Source organism: Macrobrachium nipponense, chromosome 10 (genome assembly GCF_015104395.2).
Source record: "Macrobrachium nipponense isolate FS-2020 chromosome 10, ASM1510439v2, whole genome shotgun sequence".
NCBI classification, from domain to species: domain Eukaryota; kingdom Metazoa; phylum Arthropoda; class Malacostraca; order Decapoda; family Palaemonidae; genus Macrobrachium; species Macrobrachium nipponense.
In genome coordinates, this window is record NC_087204.1 from 46,230,550 (window position 1) to 46,255,486 (window position 24,937).

Sequence of the window (24,937 nt, forward strand, 5' to 3'; positions counted from 1 at the left end):
AAAGGGTGGAGGGTACAAAGCAGCAGCTGCCTTTAAGAATGCGTGGAGGCGGGTCTTGGGTTCTTCAAAATGCAACTTGAAATAAGCAACAGCCAAGTACCCGACGAAGTTGTACATTCTCCTCCCGTATCTTGGAGTCGACTGCCGGAGTTCCCTCCACCTCCTCTCGATTGTATTAGTATGGGCACCGGTTTCTGGGTCCACAAAGTTCGAGTGGTTGACTGTCAAGTGGACATAACCTTCATCCCCCAGGCAGTCATAAGCCCTCCAGCAGTCAGAAATAATAGTGGTACCCGGCACAATGTATTCTTTGATAACTGCAAGCAGAGTCCCACTCGTCCTGTCGGGTACAGGAACAACGAAAAACTCCCAGGTCTGCCTGCAGATACCACCGAACACCCACTGCCCTTCGTATTTTCTTCTCCCAAACTTCGCCTCATCGATTTCAACAATTGTGCCGTGCCCACCAGTTTGCTTCTTCTGTTGGAAGCACCAATTAACTATGACCTGAAATAAAAGTCAGTGTTAGGGGAAGTAATTAAGTAGGGTAAATTTCATAATAATACAAGGCAGGTTGTGTATGAGGGAGGGGGGAGAGAGAGTGAGGGAGAAGGAGGGGGTAGGAATGGAAAAGGGTGAGGGGATAAGCAAAATACTTACTTCCCGGGAGAAGCTGGCCCAATCATTAATTGTTGTGTCCGACAGTCCAAGTTCTGTTCTCGCAACCTTGTAAGAAAAAAAATCACTCACATACAGGTATTCAAAGAACAGAACTGTCTCAACATCAAGGTGGGACCCAGAGAACCAAGTGCCCTTAAACAATGAAAAGTAGTAAGAACAGCGTTTCTTCGCTTTCTTACTATGCGGTCGATAAGACCGGTCACACGTAAAGGTAAACGTGGAGGGAAAAATACCAATTATAAACATCAAAAGAAAATATGGAGTAGGTCATAAATGGTATAGGTGTAATATAATATTGCCATTAATCTAGGGCCAGGTCATATCACGGTTACATATAGAAACCAACAAACTACTCATAAGGTATTTACCTGAAGCACTTCTTTTGCAAATCTAGGTGGCACTCATTCCCACAATGGGGGCAAAAGACCTGCTTCCTCAGGAGGCCGTGGTCCTGGCATAAACTGATCAGCCGTTCATAATTACCTGAGTAATAGGCAGAGAAATCTTTGTAACTCAATGGGGGCAAAAGACCTGCTTTCTCAGAAGGCCGTGGTCCTGGCATAAACCGATTAGTCGTTCATGATTACCTGAGTAATAGGCAGAGAAATTTTTGTTACTTGTGTAACAATTGTTACATGAAGTTGGCAAAGAGTTCCTGCTAAGGGGCTTGGGCGAGCGTGAAGTTGATGCACCAGTTGAAGTCATGGCGGCAGATTCAACAGTGTTGGAGTTGTACGGTTAGGAGGTGGTAGGAGGCTGGACCATACAAAACATGGTAGGGGAGGTGGGGTGGAGTAGTAAAAATGCTTTGATGCTATTGGTTGAGGCAGGGTGGGGCTGAGGTAAATGTGCAAGCACTTAACAAAATAAGTTGGCAATGTTAAGGGTAATAAAAAGAAATGGGTACTTAAGGAACTATGTAAATGTAAATGTGGGATGGGTTCGAAATATGAATTAATACAAATACATATATAACGGGCCCAGGAGGGGGTGGGATTTAAGTCCTGGGTGGTATATTTGTAATAGGGCCTAAAGTTGTTTCAATAAATACTAAATACCAAATTAAACATGGGTTACCACATAACAAAACTAATTTAACTTGTAGGGGATGTTGCCTGACCAGGGGGGGTTGGCCCTGCTGTACCCCCCCTTAAAGAACCAAACCAACCTAACATAACCTAACCTAGCAGGGGATGTAACCTAACCTAGTAGGGAACTTAACCTAGTAGGAAATGTTGCCTGACCGGGGGGGCGAAGCCCCCCTTAAAGGCCTAACCTAACCTAGTAAGGAATGTAACCTAACCTAACCTAGTAGGGAACTTAACCTAGAGGGGATGTTGCCTGACCGGGGGGCCGAAGCCCCTCCCGTACCCCCCCTTGAAGACCTAACCTAACCTAGTTAGGAATGTAACCTAACGAACCTAACCTAACCTAATCTAGTAGGGAACTTAACCTAGTAGGGAATATTGCCTGACTGGTGGCTTCACCCCCCCCTTAAAGGCCTAACCTAACCTAACCTAGTAAGGAATGTAACCTAACCAAACCTAACCTAGTAGATAACCTAGTAGGGAATGTAACCTAGCCAACCTAATCTAGTAGGGAACTTAACCTAGTAGGGAATGTTGCCTGACCGGGGGGGCTTTGCCCCCCGTACCCCCCCTTAAAGGCCTAATCTAACCTAGTAAGGAATGTAACCTAACCTAACCTAGTAGGGAATATTGCCTGACTGGAGGGCAAAAAGGCCTAACCTAACCTAGTAAGGAATATAACCTAACCGAACCTAACCTAGTAGGTAACCTAGTAAGGAATGTAACCTAACCAAACCTAGTAGGGAATGTTGCCTGACCGGGGGGGCAAAGCCTAACCAACCTAACCTAACCTAACCTAGTAGGGAACTTAACCTATAAGGGATATTGCCTGACTGGGGGGGCGAAGCCCCCTGTACCCCCCCTTTAAAGGCCTAACCTAACCTAGTAAGGAATGTAACCTAACCTAACCTAGTAGGGAACTTAACCTAGAGGGGATGTTGCCTGACCGGGGGGGGGGGTTGGCGTACCCCCTTGAAGACCTAACCTAACCTAGTAAGGAATGTAACCTAACCTAGTAGGGAACTTAACGTAACCTAGTAGAGAATATTGCCTGACCAGGGGGGTGGGGCGAAAGGCCTAACCTAATCCAGTAAGGAATATAACGTAACCAAACCTAACCTAGTAGGGAATGTAACCTAACCTAACTTAACCTAACCTAGTAGGGAATTTAACCTAGTAGGGAATGTTGCCTGACTGGGGTACCCACCCTTAAAGGCCTAACCTAACCTAGTAAGGAATATAACCTAACCAACCTAACCTAACCTAGTAGGGAACTTAACCTAGAAGGGATGTTGCCTGACCTGGGTCTTCAACCCCCCTTAAAGGCCTAACCTAACCTAGCAAGGAATGTAACCTAACCAAACCTAACCTAGTAGGGAATGTTGCCTGACCAGGAGGCCAGAGCCCCCCCCCCCATACCCCCCTTCAAGAACTAACCAACCTAGCCTAACCGGGTACCCTCCTTCAAGGAAGTAAAACTAGTAGGTAAACCAACATATAACAAACTAAACCTACAAGGGTATGTTGCCTAACCGGGGGGGGATTCGCCCCCCAGTAGGTAAAATGACATATAAACCTAACTTTGAAGGGTGTGGAAGTGTTGTAAAATGTTGAAAGTAACCATACATAACTGCATAATAGTAAGGAAACTGGAAGGGAGGTGTAAATTGTAATGTCTGTGAAATGGTATAATGGAATATATTTAAATGTAGGTTTTATAATAATAATGGCAAACTATATATTTAAAGGTTTTATAATGATAATGGCAAACTTTAATCCAGGTATTGGTATGGGTGAGAAATGCATTTTAAATGGTGTAACGTAAAAAGCCAGTCGTGAATACTGGAAAGGGGAGGGATTGAGTTGTGTATAAATCATATAGGGAGTGTGTATGTAATATGCAACACAATGTGCAATTTCACGTTACAGGTAGGTAGGTAGGTATCGAAACGTCCTAAAACCTACTTCTAGTATCAACCGGTAGGCATTTTTAGGTGTCTGTCCTCAATTATAACATAATATTTCAAATTATATATGGTGAAATTATTAGGTGGGGATAATTCAAAACGGTTATTATACAAATACTATGGAAAAAGGAAAAGGAATAAACACTAGAATTCACATAACATGTTTAATAAATAAATTAGGTAAATGCTTTTATGTAACTCAATGTATGGTTACCAGCCAATCCTTCACTCAGTGCGGTAGCAACGTAGGGGTCATACTGTAACGTGTTTGGCTAAATACATGTATTCCTCCCGTAAACCCCCATTTTTTTCTCACTAAGAAGTCTGAGTTTAGGCCAAAAGCTCCCTTACAGTTAGCACATGCGCAGTAGCATTAGTGCATGTGTAGTAGGATTCAGTGTCGTGGTAGTAGTAGTAGTAGTAGTAGTAGTAGGTGAATATGTATGTGGAACGGCTCCACTATCGCTAGTTTTGTTATCTCTTATTTCCGCCTGTATTTTGTGTTTTTAAAAGTGATAAATGTGGGAAATACCACAATAACATGGCAAAACCTCCCCCCAAGTGGTTTCTCCCCACCCAAAACCCCGGTTCCCACTGGGGTCCCCCTTACCGTAGGATAGAGTTGGGGTTTTGTCCCCATTCAAAACCCCGGTTCCCAATGGGGGGTCCCCTTTACCGTAGGATAGAGTTCAAAGGTAAATTAGTGTCGTCCGAATAAATATTACTTCAAATTCTTGTTCAGGAGGTAAAACTGCATAGAAAAACTGCAACTGCCATACTCTGGGCCGCCGCGGATAGGTACACTAGATCTACCTATTCGGGTAGCTTTTCTTCAGGAGGAAAATATTGGGGTCGATTTTCTTCAGGAGAGGTATTAGGGGTCGCTAATCTTCAGGTGATCCCAAAATTGTTCAAGGAGTCATTTCATTCTGGTGGGCTACAACAAGCCTAGTGACTTACTTTGTCAAATGAGGGTAAAAACTGTTTGCCCTCTCAGTAAGATGGCAAAGCAGTTACTCAAGTGGATGGCTCACTGCACCATAGCGTTGTAAGCTTGATAAATACCTTGGAAGGATGCTTTGGTAGGCCAGGTTAGACACCAGAGGTGTCTTGCTACTGCTTCATAGGCAGAAAGTTCTTTTGAGCAGAGATTCCATATTTTCGAAAAAGTGGCAAGGAATTGGCTGCAGGAGACTTGATTTGAAGGGGGTGTCTTCATTTCGGTACAACTGAGTTTCCGTCGTTGGAGGAGTTATCATCCTCTGCTGAGAAGCTGATGGCGAGTTTTCATCAGTTAAAACATCGGACATCTGCTCGTGATGAGAAGTATATTCTTCAAGGATAGATGACTAGTGTGATACCAGCTTGACTCAGACAACGGAGGAAAGAGAGAATTTTCTGAGGTGTACATTCACAATTTGTTTGATTAACTTAAGGGTTCTCATTAACCCTTAAACGCCGAATGGACGTATTAAACGTCGAGTCAAAATGTCTCCCGAATGCCGAATGGACGTACCATACGTCAACTCAAAATTTTTTTTTTTAAATTCGCGGAAAAATACTTATAGGCCTACCAGCCGAAAACTTTTGAATCACGCGCCTTGGGGGATGCTGGGAGTTCACGGATCGAGGTGTTGTTTTGTTTACAATCGTTACGCAGGCGCGCAAGTGCGAATTTCTTTCTTGCCGCACTAAAAAGTACCTGTGACACATCTTGGAAATTATTTCGTCACTTTGACATAATTTTTGTACCATTTTAAATTAGCCGTTACATGGAGTATTACATATGAAAATGTGCGCATTTCTATGTAGAATACAACAAAAAAATACTCATGATTGTAGCTTTTATCAGTTTTGAGATATTTTTATATAAATAACGATAAGTGCCAAAATTTCAACCTTTGGTCAACTTTGACTCTACCGAAATGGTCAAAAAAAGCAATTGTAAGCTAAAACTCTTATATTTTAGTAATATTCAATCATTTACCTTAATTTTGCAACTAATTGAAAGTCTCTAGCACAATATTTCGATTTATGGTGAATTTATGAAAAAAATTTTTCCTTACGTCCGCGCGGTAACTCTTCCGAAAAAATATCATACATGTGATTGTGGTAATGTTTGCACCATTTTAAAATTAGCCGTTACATAAAGTTTTATATATGGAAATATGCCCAATTTCATGCACAATACAACTAAAAACAACCCATAGTTGTAGCTTTTATCAATTTTGAAATATTTTCATATAAAAATGATAAGGGACAAATTTTCAACCTTCGGTCAACTTTGAGTCTACCGAAATGGTCGAAAAACGCAATTGTAAGCTACAACGCTTATATTCTAGTAATATTCAAGCATTTACCTTCATTTTGCAACAAATTGGAAGTCTCTAGCACAATATTTCGATTTATGGTGAATTTATGAAAAAAATACAATTTTCTTTACGTCCACGCGGTAACTCTTCCGAAAAAAATCATACGTGCGATTGTGGTAATGTTTGCACCATCTTAAATTAGCCGTTACATAAATTTTTATATATGAAAATGTGCGCAATTTCATGTAGAATACAAAAAAAATAATTGAAGGTTGTAGCTTTTCTCATTTTTGAAATATTTGCATATAAATCACGATAAATAGAAAAAAAAAAAAACACGTTAGTCAATTTGACTCTACCGAAATGGTCGAAAAACGCAATTGTAAGCTAAAACTCTTACAGTCTAGTAATATTCAGTCATTTATCTTCATCTTGAAACAAATTCGAAGTCTCTAGCACAATATTTAGATTTATGGTGAATTTTAAAAAAAACTTTCCTTCCCTCCGCGCGCGGATTCTCCGCCACAAATCTCCGAAATGCATACGTCCCATTCTCGGAATATTTGCTCCGTTTCATATTAGGCATTTCATAGAGTTTTATATATGAAAATGTGCGCAATTTCATGTAGAATAAAACGAAAAATATTTGAAGGTTGTAGCTTTTCTTATTTCCGAAATAATTGCATATAAAAAATATGTATATAAAAAAATCGACATTCGGTCAACTTGGTCGAAAACTGCATTTGTAAGCTAATACTCTTACAGTATAGTAATATTCAATCATTTTTCTTCATTTTGAAAGAAATTGGAAGTCTCTAAGACCATATTTAGATTTATGGTGAATTTTTGAAAAAAATCATTGTTTACGTCCGCACGTTACGAATTCATGCATTATATTGTGATAATATTTTCTCTGTGTTTCTTTTATCGTTTTACAATGTATTATACATCAAAATGATTGCAATTTAGTATACAATACAACGAAAAAAAATTAAACTCGTTAGCTTTTACTGTTTTTTGCACAGCGTGATTTTGATACAATTATGTATGAATTTTTTTTTTTTGCTACAATATATCGCATTATTTACATATGATAATGATATTATTTTTCATTTCTGATGGTTACATACTAAACTTCAGGCAATGACAAAAAAGGAGCCAAAAAGGAACTCTTTATCTTGAAAACTAAGCGCGCTGTGATTTTTTGAAAAAATTATTTTTTCTGCTTCCGCGCTCACTCAAAACCGGCTCTGGCATTCGGGAGACGTTTTGATTTTTACCGCTTCGGCATTTAAGGGTTAATCAATCATTATATATTTAATTGAATTTAACAATTTTGAATCAGCTTGCATTTACTTGGAATTCTTTTCAAATCTAATTGTTTAACACTTTTGAATTAATTTGCATTTAGAATTCTTTTCAAATTTTAATTGTTACTTAACACATTGAATTTTACGTGAATAATTTAATTTCTTGATTATTGTGATTAATTAATTTTGATTTAATTTTGCTTAATAATTAATTCAAGAAATAATTGAACTGTTGTTTTCAAGTAATAGTAAATTTCCCTGAGATTGTGAATTTCACGTATGAATTTTGAGTTTAATACTAAATTTTTATATTTAAAAGTTTTTGAGTTTTTTTTTCCACCAGTATATTTAATTTTGTCAAGGTAGAAATATAGTAGTAATTGAGCTGTTTTCCTTCAATTTTAAGAACCAGGAAATAAACTTAGTTGTTGATGGAGTGATGCCCTTTGATTAATTTAATTTCATAGAAGATTACCACGCACTTGTTTTAATTAACTTAGTCTGATTTCTTGCATGATTAATAAGTTTTTAAGGGAACACTGTTACCTTTAGAGTAATCTGTCGTATTTTATTTCTGATGAAGATACAAGTGTCTGGCTGCTGTGAGGTAACAAATTTTCATTGGTAAGTTTAATGACCAGATATTTGGACGCTTCACCTATATATATATATATATATATATATATATATATATATATATATATAGATATTATATATATATATATATATATATATATATATATATACACACATACGTACACCACATTTTAATCATATACTTTAAAGTGCAAAATGGTGACCTGTGTGGTCCGTGGACGTCTCTAGCACTTCCTTCCTTAAATTGTGGGTTTGTAGGTATATCCTTATGCTACATAACGATTGCAGTAGATATAAAAAATTAGTGGATCAGTTTTTTATTATGTTTAATCCATATTTGTATATATTGCATTTAATTCACACATATATATAAAAAAGTTATATACGTATATAGTTATATATATATTTTAACGATTTTTTTGTAGGGCAGTTCTTGAAGTGGTGCATCATAATATGTCGCTGATCGCTTCTACTCCGTTGACTGGAGACGAGGTAAGTGCCTGTGGTTAATCGTTACGGAAATAACTGTTCTGTAAGAGGTTACTCAGCAGCTAAGTTACATGGCTGACACGAGTTGCATATACTTCATTATACAAGTCATGGTTTTCATGACGGGCCACATGGGGCAGTGAATAATGTTGCGAATGATAACGTTAGTCGCACTGTACCTTTGGTGTATTTGATGTTTTAGGTAGTATTCAGTTCACTAGAAACAAACGTCGGTTATAGATACAGTCCGCCATAGTTGATATAACTGTAATGAGTCTCTTTACTTCATTACTGTGTGCCACGAATAAATTCATATTAATTTTGGCCCAGATGGGAAGCCAGTACTTTCATTATACTTCACCAGTCAGAGTATAACAGAGTACCCCGAAATTTATCGTGTTCAATATGTATTACTTAGAAAATAGAGCTGAGTGTTCTGTTTAATTGATAAACGAAGTAAATGATATATCCCATGGCATACCCAATATTATTGTTATATATGGTAACACAAATGTACATCTGATGGTAGGTGACCTTTTCATAAATTTCTGCGTATAGTCCATAATACAGAGTAGCCACATATAGAGTAGACGACAATAACTTACATGTAGATTGGGGCTTTATTCTATATAAAAATCTGTAAGTGCCCGTCGCAACGCTGCATATATTCATATATTTGCGTTGCTTCACTTTGAACCTTGATATAAGTGTAGGCACTAGCGAGATGAGTTTAGAGAGATTTCACTTTTTTTTTTTATTTGCACTTTATCCAGACTAGTTCGCATACTTTGAAGGGTTATATAGTATGAAAATATTACGTTTTGAGTCGTGCAAAGGCAAATTCTTAATATACATTAGAAAATAATGTTGGTTTTCAAAGGCGTAAAGAATTTTGTTTAAATTTCGAGCTTGATTTAACCAGTGTAAATGATAGACGTTTAACAGTGCACGGTAGGCAATTTTGACTTTTGAAATGCAGTTTATATACATATATTTTTGTATCAGTAGAAAAACACACACACACACACACACAGGCCATAAAAATGACAAGGATGAGATTCAGGGTCTCTGTAACACGGTTTTTTGGACTTTGCTCCTTGTCAAAGCATCGGATGTAGCTGAAAGTTGACATATGTATATTTTACAACCACACACAAATTTTGTCAGCATTATCAATAACCTAAACCCGATAGTTTTAGTTTTTATAGAGTAAAAATGATCTTTGCCGACGCCATGGCCAATGATTACGAGCCAAGAGTCGAAAAACATTCATTACGTAAGCAAGGTAAACAAACACCTTTTGACTAAATGTTGCCCCGCCTATCCACCAGACAGAAATTCCATCGGCTCTGAAACCCAAAGACTTTATGAATGGCGGAACGATACATAGTTGTGGGTGGGGTATCAGTGCTAGCGTAGTAATGCTACTGTAGCAGTAGTGCCGCAACAGTATAGCAGTAATATACATGAATTAAACGTTCAGGCCAACTGCTGGGATCCTTGAGGATCATTTAGCACTTCTTACAACTACTCGAGAAATTAGTTTTTATAGCCAGAAGTTAAATTTTCTAATCCAACAATGCCCATGGTAGCCTTCAGTGTTATCCTGAATTATAACGAGGCGAAAGTGGGTGGAGCCTCATGAAGTCACCATTCTGACAATTTTTCAGTAAATAGGTAGATAGCCAATAAATAAAAATTGCTTGACATTGGATATAGCAGTTATCAAATCAAGCTTGTCTACTATGTGTTTTTGATAAGTTACCAACTATTCCCTACCATCTTTGTCAATCTGATTGTGACCTATAAAGTAGACTGTAATTTCTTTGGAAACTTATTTTGGGAGTTAGACTAATAATCGAAGTGTTTTTTGTATTTATTAACATATTTTGTTGGTTTGTTCATTATGACAATTATCAGTGGGGAGGTTCCAGAGTTCATAAAGGTGTACTGCTTTGCTTGTATTTAAATTTGTATGTCATTGTTGCCAGAGGTTTAGCCTTCGTTACGTATAGCCAATCATCCATCGAGAAAGAGGGAAGAAATGCTGTCATAAGTTACGTAACGAGTGCGTTCGAAACCTTTTCTCTGAGTAAGTTGCCCGTCTCAAAAAGGTCACTTTTACATTATAAGTACCAAATTTATTCAACCTACGTAGTGCAGAATACACTCAAAATTTATGTGTTGATATATGTATTCTGAATAAGCGTTATATTTATGAAATGCATAGATAAAAAGTTATTGCGAAAAAACCGTGTTACAGAGGCCCTGAATCTCATAGTAGGTATCATATCCTTTTCAGTTTTATTTTTTTACATTTTTGTTTACAGTAAGATCAAGAATAGATATAACAGTGCGTATTTCTTGAACTGAAATCCTTTCTTTTGTAGGTATTGAAAGTTTCTTAATTGATGTAGTGTTGTATTACATTATATGATGAAAGGTTTAATGAAGGCGAGCTTAAGGTGACTTTTGCACCTCTGGTTAATACTGTTCTCATATTTAGAATGTAAAGATCATTCTTCTCTAGATTATTTTACGCCACTTTCTTGGTGCTTAATTTCCTCAATTAGGATAAGGGCCTGTCGCTTTCTCCCCATCATTGCCCAGTTTTAGTCTACTTAGGGTTGTAGAAGAGTATTTTCTCTTGAAAAATATTGGCTCATACATTTTTTTTGGAACGAGCAGAAGGAAGAGCAGTTTATAGTGCAATCCCTAGAAGTTTTATAATAAAATTCTATATTAATGTTGATTTTGTTGTTTCAGATAGTCTTCAACAGGTAAGTTTTATACCACTAAGCTATTGGAGCCTGCATTATTTTCTGTGCTGTAATGTTGTTATATGTGAACATGTAATTAGAGAGGGTTGGTAACCCCAGAGAAGATAGCTAATGAATGTGCTGGTGTAGTATATACAGGTTTGTGACTTACTGGGGTAGTTAACTACACTGGTGTTTTAACTAGACCATTGTTTGGGTATTTCCCACTTGCTGTATTATCCGTTGGAGAAATGCATGAACTGGATGGTTTGAAATGACTGTGTATTATACACTGGAAAGATACATATGTGATTGGGTAGTTACCATGCTTGTGTACTTTCTACTGGGAAGGTACGTGACAAATTGGACAGTCGTGATTCTTGCGTCTTATCCACTTGAAAGAGAAAATGGCTGAATCGAGCCTTTACGATTCTGGTGTCTTATCCTTTGAAAAGATGCATGACTGAATCGGTAGTTGCTATGCTGATGCGATGCGCTGATATTTTTCTTGTTTATAGATTTGGATTTCTTTTTTAAAGAGGTCTCGTATATTTTGTGTGAATGCCAAGTTGGGAAATGATCGGTTTTTCTTTGAGGGGCGTTGTTGCATTTTTATGTATTTTTATATGCTGATGTATTTGAACCAGTGTTCGTTTATTTCTATTTGAAATATTTTTATTCTGCTTTTTATTTTTGTATTATTGCCTGTGCAGTATTTTCATGTATTGTTTTTTTGAATATGTTTGCAATGTAAACCAAAATTTATATTCGCCTAAGTAAACATGTAATGACCCATTCCAATATTATGTTCATCATTGTCTTTAATTTATACAATTTATGGCTCCAATAGTTTATGGTATAAAGGGTTATCTAGAACGATATCGAGCACATTTAAAGGGTGGAACATAAAGTTATTTGACTGTTTTTATAAGTTATAAGAAGTAGCAGTAACTGTTTCACAAAAATAGCCTTTTGCTAACCTAGCTAAAATATCGAAATATGTTCGAGCAATTAGCGAATACCCAGATCAGTAATATGCTAAAGGTTTGTTAAATACATTTTAACTGCTTGCACGTGTGAATCACCATGGAAAGTTATGCTGAATGACATTTGATTTTATACAGTACACTGTTTCCGTTGCAGTATAAAATCGTTCTAGATAACCCACAGTCGCCCATAGGATCATCTATACGGATTCTCTAAAGGTATGAGGATTATAATGATACTTATTTCAACATACCGGCGCCGTTTAAAGACCAGACAAAGGCAGTCATTTCGCGACAACAACTGCGGTAAACTTTTTAAAACAAAAACTCTTCTTGGATTTCATTATACGTTATTGAAATACACGAGGAATTTTTGTTTCTGCTCTAACGGGCAAAACAAGCGATTTTAGTTTATGCCTAACGCTCAAATTCGCTCTGACGTGATTGATTCGGCGTTGAACCTCGCCAGTGGGCCGCCTCTGCTTCTATGATGGCATTACGTTTGAAGTTGATCTAGTGTCTCAGCTACGAGGGTCTCTTACGCCTGCGTCACCGCGTGCGTCAGTCAAGAGAAGCAACGCATTTGCCGAAGCATGAAGCTGTACACGACGGGATAGTCTTACTAAGGCGAGTACGATTAAGACTTTTCAAGTAAAGTGTAAAAAAATGTAGTATGGAATTTATATATGTACATAATGATCAGATAATTTTTTTTTTTTTTACATAAAATTCCATTTTGTAAAGTTTATATTAGATCACTTTATTCTTTTTCATTAAACATCAAGTCAGGAATGCGATTCATGGAGAGTTCTTGTTTGTTGGTCATATGCTTTAGGAATATTTAGTAAAACTTTTGTGGGCTTTCCTCTACCATATTTATATCAAGATGTGTTGGGTAGGGTGAACAAATTAGTCATCTTTATGCAACTAATAGTTACCCTTCTAGTGTGTCTTTCAGGTTTGCCACTATTGAAGTCGTGCGATGTAAGAAGTATGCAATCATCCACTATTACAAAGTGATTCCAAGTAGACGAGCAGTCAACACAACTTTGTTAATTCATAGGGGTATGTATCTTGGTTAGTTTTCGTTGTCTGTATAAATCCTTATTATACTTAGAAGGGTAATAATTTTATTTTGGATTTTGAAATTGGGATGTAGATGATGTAATCATCTACAGTTGTATGCTTTTATGCTTCTTATAGCTATGTTCACAAACTTGTCAAAGTTGTCGTGAAAATTAATAGAATTATTTGGAGAAATTTTACCATTGCTTGAATTTGGCATGTAAGCCGTTCATCTTAGTACAGAATGGCTCCATTAATAACTGAATAAAGGATGAACCTCCTTTGCAGAAATCCTCCCCAAATTTTACTACTTCAGACACCTGTACTATAAGCTCATTAGCAGCACTTGTGGGTTATGGATATTAAGGTTTTTGTTGCAACAGCTTTTCCAGCTCATTTAACAAGCCTTTTCTTTTTTAATGCCCTTTATCATCCTTCCTTCTAAAACCTGCAGTGTTATACACGTTTACTAACCTATCATCGTCCATATTCTCCATGTGATCAAATTATGTCAAAACTGTCCATCTTCAAAAATACTTAAATCTCGATAGTATCAAACTTTTTTCTCTTACATGTTTCCAGCATCTGTACTTTACTTCTTTGAAGGGGAGTTGGCTCAACCATCTCTCCATCCATTTTCACTTTCACATGTAGACACTTCTCTGATAGATAAAATGTTACAGTCCTTTGTGAAATCCAGCTTGTCAGTGGAAAGGATACATTTACATACAGGGCCTAACTGTTTGACTGATATTCCTTATGCAAGGTAGTAGTTCTCTCAGGATGATCAGGTGTTTTGACATAGATGTGGACCGATAAAAAATCATAGCTTTCCAAGTGGTCAAGACCTGCAGGGGACTTTTGTGCTCCTTTGGCATTAACCAATCCAGAGATTATGTTCAAGAATTCAGTAGTCCATTTATCAGGTACAATAATCTCAATTTCACTTTCTCTAACAGCCAACTGACAATATCCTGTGGTGAAGTCAATCTTTGATGTCAGCAGACACTCACTTGAAGGGGATGTTAGTAGTATCTGCCTTTGATAATTGCTTTGTTGTCGTCTTTGACTCAATTTTGCCCTTCTAAAATGGAGCCAAGGACTGATTTTGTTACCTGGGTCCTTAGCAGTTATGGCACAACTACTTGGCTATCTTATTGGCATAATTTTTTTGAGCATGCTCAAGACTCCATTTCCCCCTTAAAATAGGATTTCTGCTGACTTTGCAATTTATAATAATTTTTTTATTATTTAAACATTTCTAACCTCGTGGAATGGAATAAAGCTATCCCTGTAGTCTACCACATTGCAGACTTTGCACCCCATTTTATTTAGTTCAAAGTCAGCTTGGCAAAGCTTGATGAAATTAGGACACATTCACTTGACTTAGTTCAAAGTCAGCTTGACAGCTCTTGATAAAATTAGGCATGTAATATGCTGAGATGCCATCTATCACTACGCTTCTTGCAGAAGGGGACCTAATAATGCTAGGATCAGTGCAGCAGATAATGATCGGGTTTATTGATTTGGAGGATCCGCCATAAGTTTTTGATGGTTTTTGAAGACTGGTCATTTTGTGGATCCTCCTATAAGAGGGGAATGCCATCAGTGCACCTCATGCAGTGCATTGTAGGCATTATTTAAAGTTTTTTTAGTGCCCTTTCACCCTTAGCTGCAATCCCTTTCATTCCTTTTCCTGTACCTCCATTCATATTCCCTTTCTTACATCTTACTTTCCACCCTGTCCTAACAGTTGTTTCATAGTGCTACTGTGTGGTGTTCCTCCATTTAAAATCTTTATAATTCTCTCATTTTCTGTCAGTTCTCTTCATTTATCTTTCAAACATCTCTATCATCACATTTTCACTGTGTGGAATGTTGAAAAGGGATGACTTTTCTTGGATTATGGTTCATCTTTAAAGCCAATTGTGGGAGCTATGGTGGCCTTGTCAACCACCCGATACTGTTTGGACCTAAGTTATCAACATGGTATCTCAAGGGTGGGACTATTCCTTAGAACTAGCCTTTGGATTCCAGGGTTTGGTTGATTCAGGGAAGAGGAATCTCAGTTTTCCTTCAGGTTTGCCCATGAAGACGATAAGAGAAGGGATGATTGTGTTTTCGTAATGTTCTTTGTCCCATCAAGTGGGATTGCTTACACTTGAGACACTAATCATGTTGGTGCCAGCCCACCAGAGTAAGGTAAGGAGTGAACATTTGGGAGTTTTTTGTCATTGGTGGAGGGATGGACTGAATGAAAGGGTAATGGTCTCTCATTGACATTTCCTGACAGGCTTTTTTCAGTTAATAATATAAAAGGAAATTAAAATAAAAACCCTTATTTGTATATATACTTGTACTCTTGGATCTCATGACCCCTTGACACAGTTGATGGACCTCAGGCACCACAGTTGACTCTCCCAAAAAAATCATGTTTAATATTACTGTTGTAGAATTTGTTCATGCGTGATTCCCCGTTCCGTCACTGTCATCCGGTCATTTAATCAACCAAGCCTGTTTTCGCTAAGACTGCCACAACCGCTACCCTATTCCAAAATGAAAGAGAATGAAAACAACCGCTACCCTACTCCAAAATGAAAGAGAAAGTTTATCATGCGAAATATTTTCTGGACAATGAGTGACAATTTCTTGTTTATATGCATATTTGATATACCTTTATGTAATTCCCTTTGTATTATGCATCTACCATAAAGTTACAAATTTTCACAGTAATGAAAATAAAGCCAACCCATGAATATGACAAAAAACATCTTAACTATGTGTAGTTAGATGTAACAAACTAATAAATCACATCCTTAACAACCCACGCTATCTCTCAACAATAGTGTCAGGTTACATCTCTGCCTATACAGTGGAAAACCAACGGAATAAGAAGTAGCTAGTTTCGTATTCAGTGGTAGTAATGATACATAAGACCCAACAGAGTAGGGAAATAGAGACCTTGGACGATGAAGGTCTTATGTTAATGACTATGCAGTGAAGGTCAGGGAATGATGTCAGTGGTGTTACTTTAGTACGATATCCAATCCAGGGGTAGGGTTTGTACATTACTCTTCTTTGCATACATCCACGTGGAAGGCATCGGTGACATAGACGAAGGCATCACAGCACTTGTTATTTAGAACTGATTGTAACAGTACCACGTGGCAGTGACAGCACTTCTATGAAATATGGTTAAAGGTATATTTGAAGATTAACAGGTTTCTAAGTATATGAAAACACCATCCATCCCATTTAAATAAAGGCAAACTTGCCTCTTGACAACTGGCAAGAAAAAACTTCAGGAAATAGGAAATTAGATTTCTACGTGCCAGAGTAAATGTTATGAAAGATGTATAAAATGAATAAGTATGAGGGACTTCTGTCTTGGAAAAATTGATAAATGTAGTGGGAATTATCTGGAAAAATCTCCTCAAATTTTTTCTTTAGTCAGTATCAGATCACTTACGAACTCTTACCTCAAGAAACCGCTTATATCCAGTTCATGACCGATTGTCTACAGTTATGCATCATTTACTAAATATGATTTTTTTTAATCAACCTTTAAATAAAGTTTTAACACCATTGTACTTCAGTCTGTTATGACTTCAATCTGTGATTATTAAGAATTTGAGATACCAAGAAATTTAATTCACTGAGTACGACTGAGGTTTACTACAATATTTTCAGCTTCTAGTCAACTTTTTTAGAGGGAAGGATCAGTGAACAGTGATTTTTAATTACTGTTTTTAAAAACAGCTTATAGGCATGGTCTGATACCCAGACTAATAGGTATATTTCAATTTACACTAATATTCCCAATAATTAACTTGACAAATACATGGGAAAGGAAATGATAAATGCCTTATATTATAATGTACCAAAATGCAAAACCGGAGGGAAAGCCATAAATTTATCAAGTTTGTAATCAAGAAAATTAAAGACAATAAATTAACGATATTTTCATCATCCTTTTACTTTGATTATTCAAAACTTCGTCATACAGTTGGGGGCAGGGGGAGGGGGGACAGATCCTATAAGTTTCATTTGTGTCCAAGTTCTTGAAGGCCTGTTTGGCAGCATTGCTGCCCTAAGGCTCACAGTTCTCCATTTGGTCACAACACGTTCTGTATTTAATGAGAAGATATTAGACAAATAATAGCCATATGCCTATTTTACAGTCCACATTATTGCTTTTCTCATTTTTCATTGTAATTAACTGGTATTGGAATATTGTTGCTTTTCCCATTTTCCATTGAAATTAACTGGTATTGGAATACTGGCTGGTATTAAAATGAACAAAAAGATACAAAAGGATGAAAAAGATGAACTTTCTCGACCTGCCCCACCTTGCAAAAAATTGGGATGAGGTGGGGGTTGTGGTGCAGGTGAAATCTCCTAGGTAAGCTAGGGAATACTTTGCAGTATTTATCTGTATTGGTCCCCAATGTTTTGGGTACCAATACAGATAATTAGCATGGAGATTAAGGCCAGCCAGTACTAACTGTTTTATCAGTAAATGTTATTTACCAACAATGTTTAATTATGTTGTTTGCCAAGGCAACTGCTGGTAGTAACCAAGTGAACCTAATTCTCATACCTGATACAACTAACTTAAGACTTATCATTACCTTAGCTTACATAGGAAGACTACACAAATAATCAGTGGCATTGTCAGCAGGACATATCATACATTATCTAAACAATAAGAGTAATCAGCAAATACCTTCTATTGCTAAATCTGAAGGAGTTTTGGTGGCACTTATAATCTGTGAGACCAGGGTGTGCCACAAATTGAAAATCATTCTGTTCCCTTGGATTATGGCCTGGGTATTGCACTCAAGCAGTTGCTAATGTCAGTTTCATTGTAATTGATAAGCCTCTGTGTACCTCTTTTGGTAGGATTATTTTGATTTAGTAACTTTAGTAACTATTGGCCATTCCTGACATGGTGCCTTGGTCATTGTTGTGTAGACAGGGGTAACAATGGGAAATTTGATGGTATCTGGCTCTATAAATGGACCAAAAGGTAGTCCAGACCACCTTTTTTTTCCCATGAAGGTTGGAATGGTAGTCTTGGATAGCCTCAAGGCTGGTATGTATGTCCAAGTGGCTTGGATGAAACAGATGCTTGTCATGGCTTTCAACTGCACCTAGAGGTAGTGGGTCATTGAACTTTACTCTAAAAATTGTTCCATCTAGGTGCTTTATACTGCAGTTTCATGTGTGGGCTGGAACATTTTGCCAAGATGTTAGCATTGGTGGAGGGTGACCTTTGAGGAGTCATAGAGGGTAAGTGTAAACTAATGGTGCCATTTGAGACTGCCTTTTAGCCATAAAGTCAAAGATTACTGCATGATCACAAAGAGCAAGCTTTATTTATGCTAAAGATAAGGGATTTGCTGCAGGTACTGTATGCACTTTTGTGCCTATTATCTCTTCTGTAGGTTCAATTAAGTCTTAGGAACTTTATCTTCTTCACTCCTCCATTAAATATTCCTGTTTCCCTCTTCTTTTGTTGATGACTTGTGAGTGGCATTGATTAAGGTTAATGGCTGTACCTTGAATGTAATGCCGTGATTGAGGGTAGGCAGTAAATATAGGTGTTCTCCCACCCTATCATCATTAAGAACCCACCTAACCCTAGCCTTCATTATTAGTTACCTTAATCTACACTTCCCAGCTTTCATGCTTTTCAGAGAGGCTTTAGTATCTAGGTGGTGCTTTGGCAGTGTGTCTAAAATTAGCTGGTGGTGGGATATACTGCAAGGGCCAAAAGCTAAATGGCTGCTGGTTATGTAATGTTGAGGATATGGTGAGTTACTGACTCTTTTCTTCTTTTCCAGTGCACATGCAGGTTGACTACACTGGTCCCATTCTGAATGGGACAAAACTCAAAGAGGACAACATATGCTGTGTTGTCACAGTCCTTAGCTTGGTTCTGAGGTCCTGCATTTTTGGGCATTTCTGGTCCTTTGGGTACAAACTTTTCCTCCCAGGGTCTTGGGAGGCCAATAGTGTTTTTTCTCATGCACACCTAATAGTTGTTTCAAAGTGACTACAACTAAAGGAAAAATTAATTCTGAGTTAGTAGCTAAAGCTCCAGATCGTTCTCTTTTTTTCCCCTTTTCCTCTTATCCACCAATTGATCCTCCACCTGATAGCCACAGCCCATTCTCTAAAATTAGCTCTGCAAAAGTGTCCAAATGACACCCCCAAGAACAAATCAACGAGGTAGGAAGCTTCGGTCGTGAAATAGAATTGAGGTAGGAAGCTTCGGTTATTTTTAAGAAGCATGAAGATGCATTTAAAGCTAGTTGCAAAATTGAGGCAGTACAAATATGCTAATCTGCTGTAAGAGGACCTGACTAACAAAACTCCACAAATTGTGGATGTCTATTTGTCTTCTGAATTGGTTTTAGTTAAACATCAGGACCAAAAGAAGAACTTTCCAGCAATGACTCCCAAACCTTCTATTTGGCTGTTAGTAGAAGAGGAGAAATATAACTATTATAAATTCAGTATATACCTCCTGGAGAAGATAAGCACAAAGAATGGTGGGATATCTCAATTTGGAAAAGGAAAAATCTCATTCATGCAAAACCAAAGACCTATGCCCTGACAATGAGGTTGATGTAGGTTAATGATAATGAAATGCTGAGAGAGATCAGACCCCACATGAACTTTAGGCATGGGAGAGATAATTTTGAAGGAAAACCTGTAAGAATTTACAGAAATTTAGATCTTAGAAATGAACCCACAACTAGTATGGAAGGTGGAAAAGATATAAAGTGGTAACATATTGTTTTGGCATTTAAGGACTAAATGTGTCATCCTATGTTACATGTCTGCCCAAAACCTATACAGTGTTGGCCTGTCATTGATAATGTGTACGTATTCTTCAAGTTTTAATAAATTAATTGATCAGTCCCTGAACGTTGTTTATGCTCTGCCATTTCAAAATGTTAATTGTAACTTAAATCTCACAAATCTAATAAAAAAATGATAAGACTTTAAACTTGAGCAAGTGGCAATAAATAACGCAAATTTTGGGTACAATAGCATAGGTCATGCAAAAAGAGAAATGGGGCATGCTATGAGCTAGACATATTGGTTGGAATAACTATTGGAATTTAATGTCATTGCATGCAACAGCTTATAGACAGGCCAGACCAGAAAGCAATTGGGTAATAATTGTATTAAAGTCACCTGAAAACCCGAAGTATGTAACACTTGTGAACAAAGAAATGAAAATTGCCTGGAAATGAAACAAACGATCATGTGATCTTGTTGGAGGACCCAATGTCATACTGCTGATTCGATAACGGGATCTCTAATAAAAAAAAAAAAACAAACTGTGGCATGTAGTTTTCTGTCAAGCAATCTTGTATAAGTAGGGAAAGAGACCCCATTTCGGCTTAACCTCAACACCCGACCCCCAATTCGGCTCACAGGCGATAAACCCCATAAGCTTGCCTTTATCTTAACCTCTTGTACATTGACCATTAACGACTACATCGGGAAACCACCAAATATTTCACTCTAGTTCAGAAAAGAATCTCAAAATGGCTCATGAATAACTCTTCAATTAGGAGAACCGTGGTTTCGCTTAACCCTTTGAAAATACTCAACCCCATTTTGGCTCAAGATATTCTCTACGGATGAAAAAACCACCATTTCACGACCCCTTTAAAATACCCAACCCCATTTTGGCTCAAGATATACCATACGGATGAAAAAACCACCATTTCACATAAATATGAATATGAGTGAAAAAATTCTCTAAGTCGCTTAACCTAACCTAACCTAACCTAACCCACCAAGTAAAAAAAATTCTAAGTCCCATAACCAAACCTAACCTAACCCAACCCACGTGAAATAACCAACCCCATTTTGGCTCAAGATATACCCTTCGGACGAAAAACTGCCATTTCACATGAATATGAGGGAAAAAACTCTAAATCCCTTAACCCGACCTAACCTAATCTAACCTAGCCCACATTAGTATATGAAAAATATGAAGATGAGCAACAAATTCTAAGTCCCTTAACCCACGTGAGTGAGTATATGAAAAGATATGAATATGAATAGAATAAATTAGAACTCCCTTAACCTGACTTTCTTCATGACAAACTGCTAGGTGCGCAACATGTCATATCACATGATAGTATGAATGCAAAAAGATTTCTAAAGTCCATTCAAATTCAGACAAGCAGGTGATAAACACCCACAACAGTCGCCGTTTCTCTGTGACTCACTGCCAGCACAACATGTTATATCACATAATAGTATGATTGCGAAAAGATTTCTAAAGTCCATTCAAATTCAGACAAGCAGGTGATAAGCACCCACAACAGTTACCCTTTCTCTGTGACTCACTGCCAGGTGTACAACATGCCATATAGCAACGGTGCGCATTCACATGAGCCACGCAACACGATGCGACTATCACAGCTAGACAATCCGTCTTCATGTCCAGTGACATATACACACACACACACAATATACTGCTTTAGCAAAACCTCTTATGAGGGCGGTAAAAGACGAGTGTAACCACCTGCACACACATGCACAGGTAATTTGGCAGGTTTTGCTGATATGAGTTACTCCCTGAGACCCGCTGTGAAAAGACATTTACGATTGCTACTGCCTGTATATAAACTAACAGCAGCAGCAAGACCCACATCATTTTGCCAACAGGCTGCTCTTCTACTCAACATCTCCACAAGCAGACATGGGTAATTCCACCAGCAACAGTGACAGCTCCATTGAAATTCCTTTGCCGTGGCATATATGTGGCACCAAAGGCTCGGACTAGCCAGAGGACTGCAGAGTCTGTTGTCAATGTAGAAAGAAAAGGAGCGAACAGGGGTGGGAACAGACCCGACCCGGGACGATCCTTAACAGAAGGTGCAGCAGGAAATGCCTCTCCCCAGGATGGTGAGAATAATTCTTTTTATTTAGAAGTTTGTTGAGATGTGACACAAAAAACATGCACATCGTCACCACCACATTTACATATATAAAACAACCAGTTTATTTTTAGTAAATTCTCTACTTGTTATTACTATTTTTTGCAGATTCCACTGTGAACGCTGTAACAGCTCTACTGAATGGGGATAATGCAAGGAAAACATTGACGATAGGAGGTCACTGTCAAGTAGTTGGCGCTAAACAATAGCAGACGCTGCTTGACAGGGAAGGAGAGGAGGCCAACCGAATTGTGAGTACTATCACTTTATCAACTGAAGTAGGAACGCACATTGACGTGACAACGGCGCTCAGAATTAACAGAACGCAGCTTGCCGAGGATGTCTTGTGAACACTCTGGGAGAGGGGTATAAATTCTGTCATATTATACCTGTGCATCATCATCATCAGGCAGAGAATGGTGGGTGGCAGTGGTACCACCCATGAAACGGGTTCTTTTTACGTTAATACGCCATCTGTGCTAACACTGGTGGACACAGTGTATGAATCGCTAGATGAAGCTATTGAATAGATGGCGAGCAACCTTGAAGACAGGCTCAAATTAAGCGAGGGTTTGGGTTGCGCATCACGTCGCTATACAGTGTACAAATCAACATCTCGCAGCGAGAAATGGTGAACATAACAAACTTTAAAGAATATCCTGCAAGAGTCAGGGGCGGCAGCCAAGTCGTCAACATCGAATCTGGGTACAACTGCATCATTACAGCGCTAGAAGCATACGTGCTACTCAGGAAAAACCGCAACACACCAGGTAAAAACCTCACCAGGAATGTGAAAAACTGGATAAGGACAAATCAGATCAGCATTAAACACACACCCGACATGCCTCTGAACAGCGACTCTTCAAGACATGGAAAAAGACAACAACCTTAACATCTGTGTGTACAAATTGTGTGAACTGGTCATGGGAAAACATCTGAAAAAACGATGGACTGTGCATCTCGCTAGAAAGGGGGTAACATGTCATGTCCTCGACTGGTCACTCTACTGCTAATCACGGATGACCACCTTGCACTCATCTAAGACATGTTCGCCTTCGTGAAGGCATTCTACCATGGGGTAAAGACAATGAGGAGAGAATACACAGGTGGCATGCGTTATCACTGTCTAACTTTGGTTAATATCCCCACCATTTGCGACACCCACACCCGAAGTTGTTCAACCCGAACCACAGTTCTATACCCAGAGCCCGACCAATTTAAACACTGAAAAAGCGAAAGCGCTGAATAAAACCTCGCACATCCCTTCTTAGATTTTGAAGCATACAACAGACAACCTGACGCGGATGAAGGCCAGAGAGTTGTGTCAAAGCAGAAAGTGTGCACATATTGCTATGCAATCGTCGACGGCAGAAGCGATGAATACTGTACGCACAGAGTAGGTGTAGGCGAACGTTGTGTCTACGATTTTCTGGTAAAAATATCTGACGACCGGGCCAGGATACATGAGACGATGGTGGCACACAAAATCAGCATGACCTCTGAAACAACCTGCCAGTTTGAACAGGCTACACACTGCAAAAGTTGCAACATTTAAGTTCACTGATAACACTATCAAAGTGTGGCATCATACGCACTACATACCGACGAACAACTGTGTGCGCGCATTATGCAGGAAGTGCAATTTTAATTTGAAATATGCAGACAGAGCCCTACCAGTGTTAGTACACAATTTGTCTTACGATGCAGCACTCATCTTGAAAGAAGCGCTACCAAGCATAACTTAGAAATCTTTAAACGTGATGGAGGTATATTTTATTCGCTTAAAACTGGCGACATCAGATTGATGGACAGTGCCCACATGATCAGAGGATTGCTTTCCAGTCTCGTGTCAGGTCACATCAAGCAGAAAGGATCTTTGGAAATCACATACCAGATGTTATCCTTATATCCTGACAAGTGCACCAAACTAGTTTTGAGCACAGGTAAACAGTACTACTCTTACGACTACGTCACAGGTTTCGAAGTGTTGCAAAAACCTGGCATCCCTCCCAAAGTGTGTTTCAGTTCCTCACTGACAGGGGAAAACATACCCTGTGAAGGATATGAACATGTCTGCAAAGTGTGGAATGCAGTAAACTGTTTTAGCTTACTGGATTAAACCGTTTTATGCCTTCTCATGGACGTGGGATTATTGGGGGACGTTTACTTAGCTTGGAGGAAGGCCGCTTATACAGTTTGGACTGGACCCAGTTTACTATTTAACGTCTACCTCCCTCTCACTATACACTTTTCTCCACACTTCACAAACACGCCTCCCCCTGATTTTCGATGGGGATCCTTACCACCTGATCGCTAACAACATCAGAGGCGGTTTCTGCAGTCTAGTCCAACGGCATGCCTTTGGATGAAATAACGGAGCTCTCCACCACAGAACTAGAGAGGTTTACTGCCAGCGATATCACATCCATCAATTCGCAGGGAGAACACAGTTATTTCATCCTCCTTGATACTAAGAAGGTTAGGGATGATGTCGCTCTCACGACGGATGAGTTCCCTCTAGCTATACATCAGATGATCGTAACCCTCCAGGATCTATCCCCTTCCACTAAAAGCCTATTGGAAAAGTTTAATGTGAAGGTCCCTAAAAAAAATGTCAAATTGGTAGGCACACACTTGCCAATGCAAAATCACTTAATTTGTCTTCCCCTATTGCAAACATTAATAAGACTTGGTCTAGAAGTCGATGTTAT

General features: G+C 38.3%; 1 protein-coding gene across 1 annotated transcript in view; it reads left to right on the forward strand.

Moving 5' to 3' along the window:
• Positions 1-24,937, forward strand: part of LOC135223605 (uncharacterized) — a 910,537-nt gene that overhangs the window by 13,315 nt on the left and 872,285 nt on the right. The window contains exons 2-3 of the mRNA XM_064262183.1: positions 8,381-8,447; positions 11,211-13,254. The gene's annotated coding sequence lies outside the window, so the exon portion shown is untranslated. The remainder of the gene's footprint in view (positions 1-8,380; positions 8,448-11,210; positions 13,255-24,937) is intronic.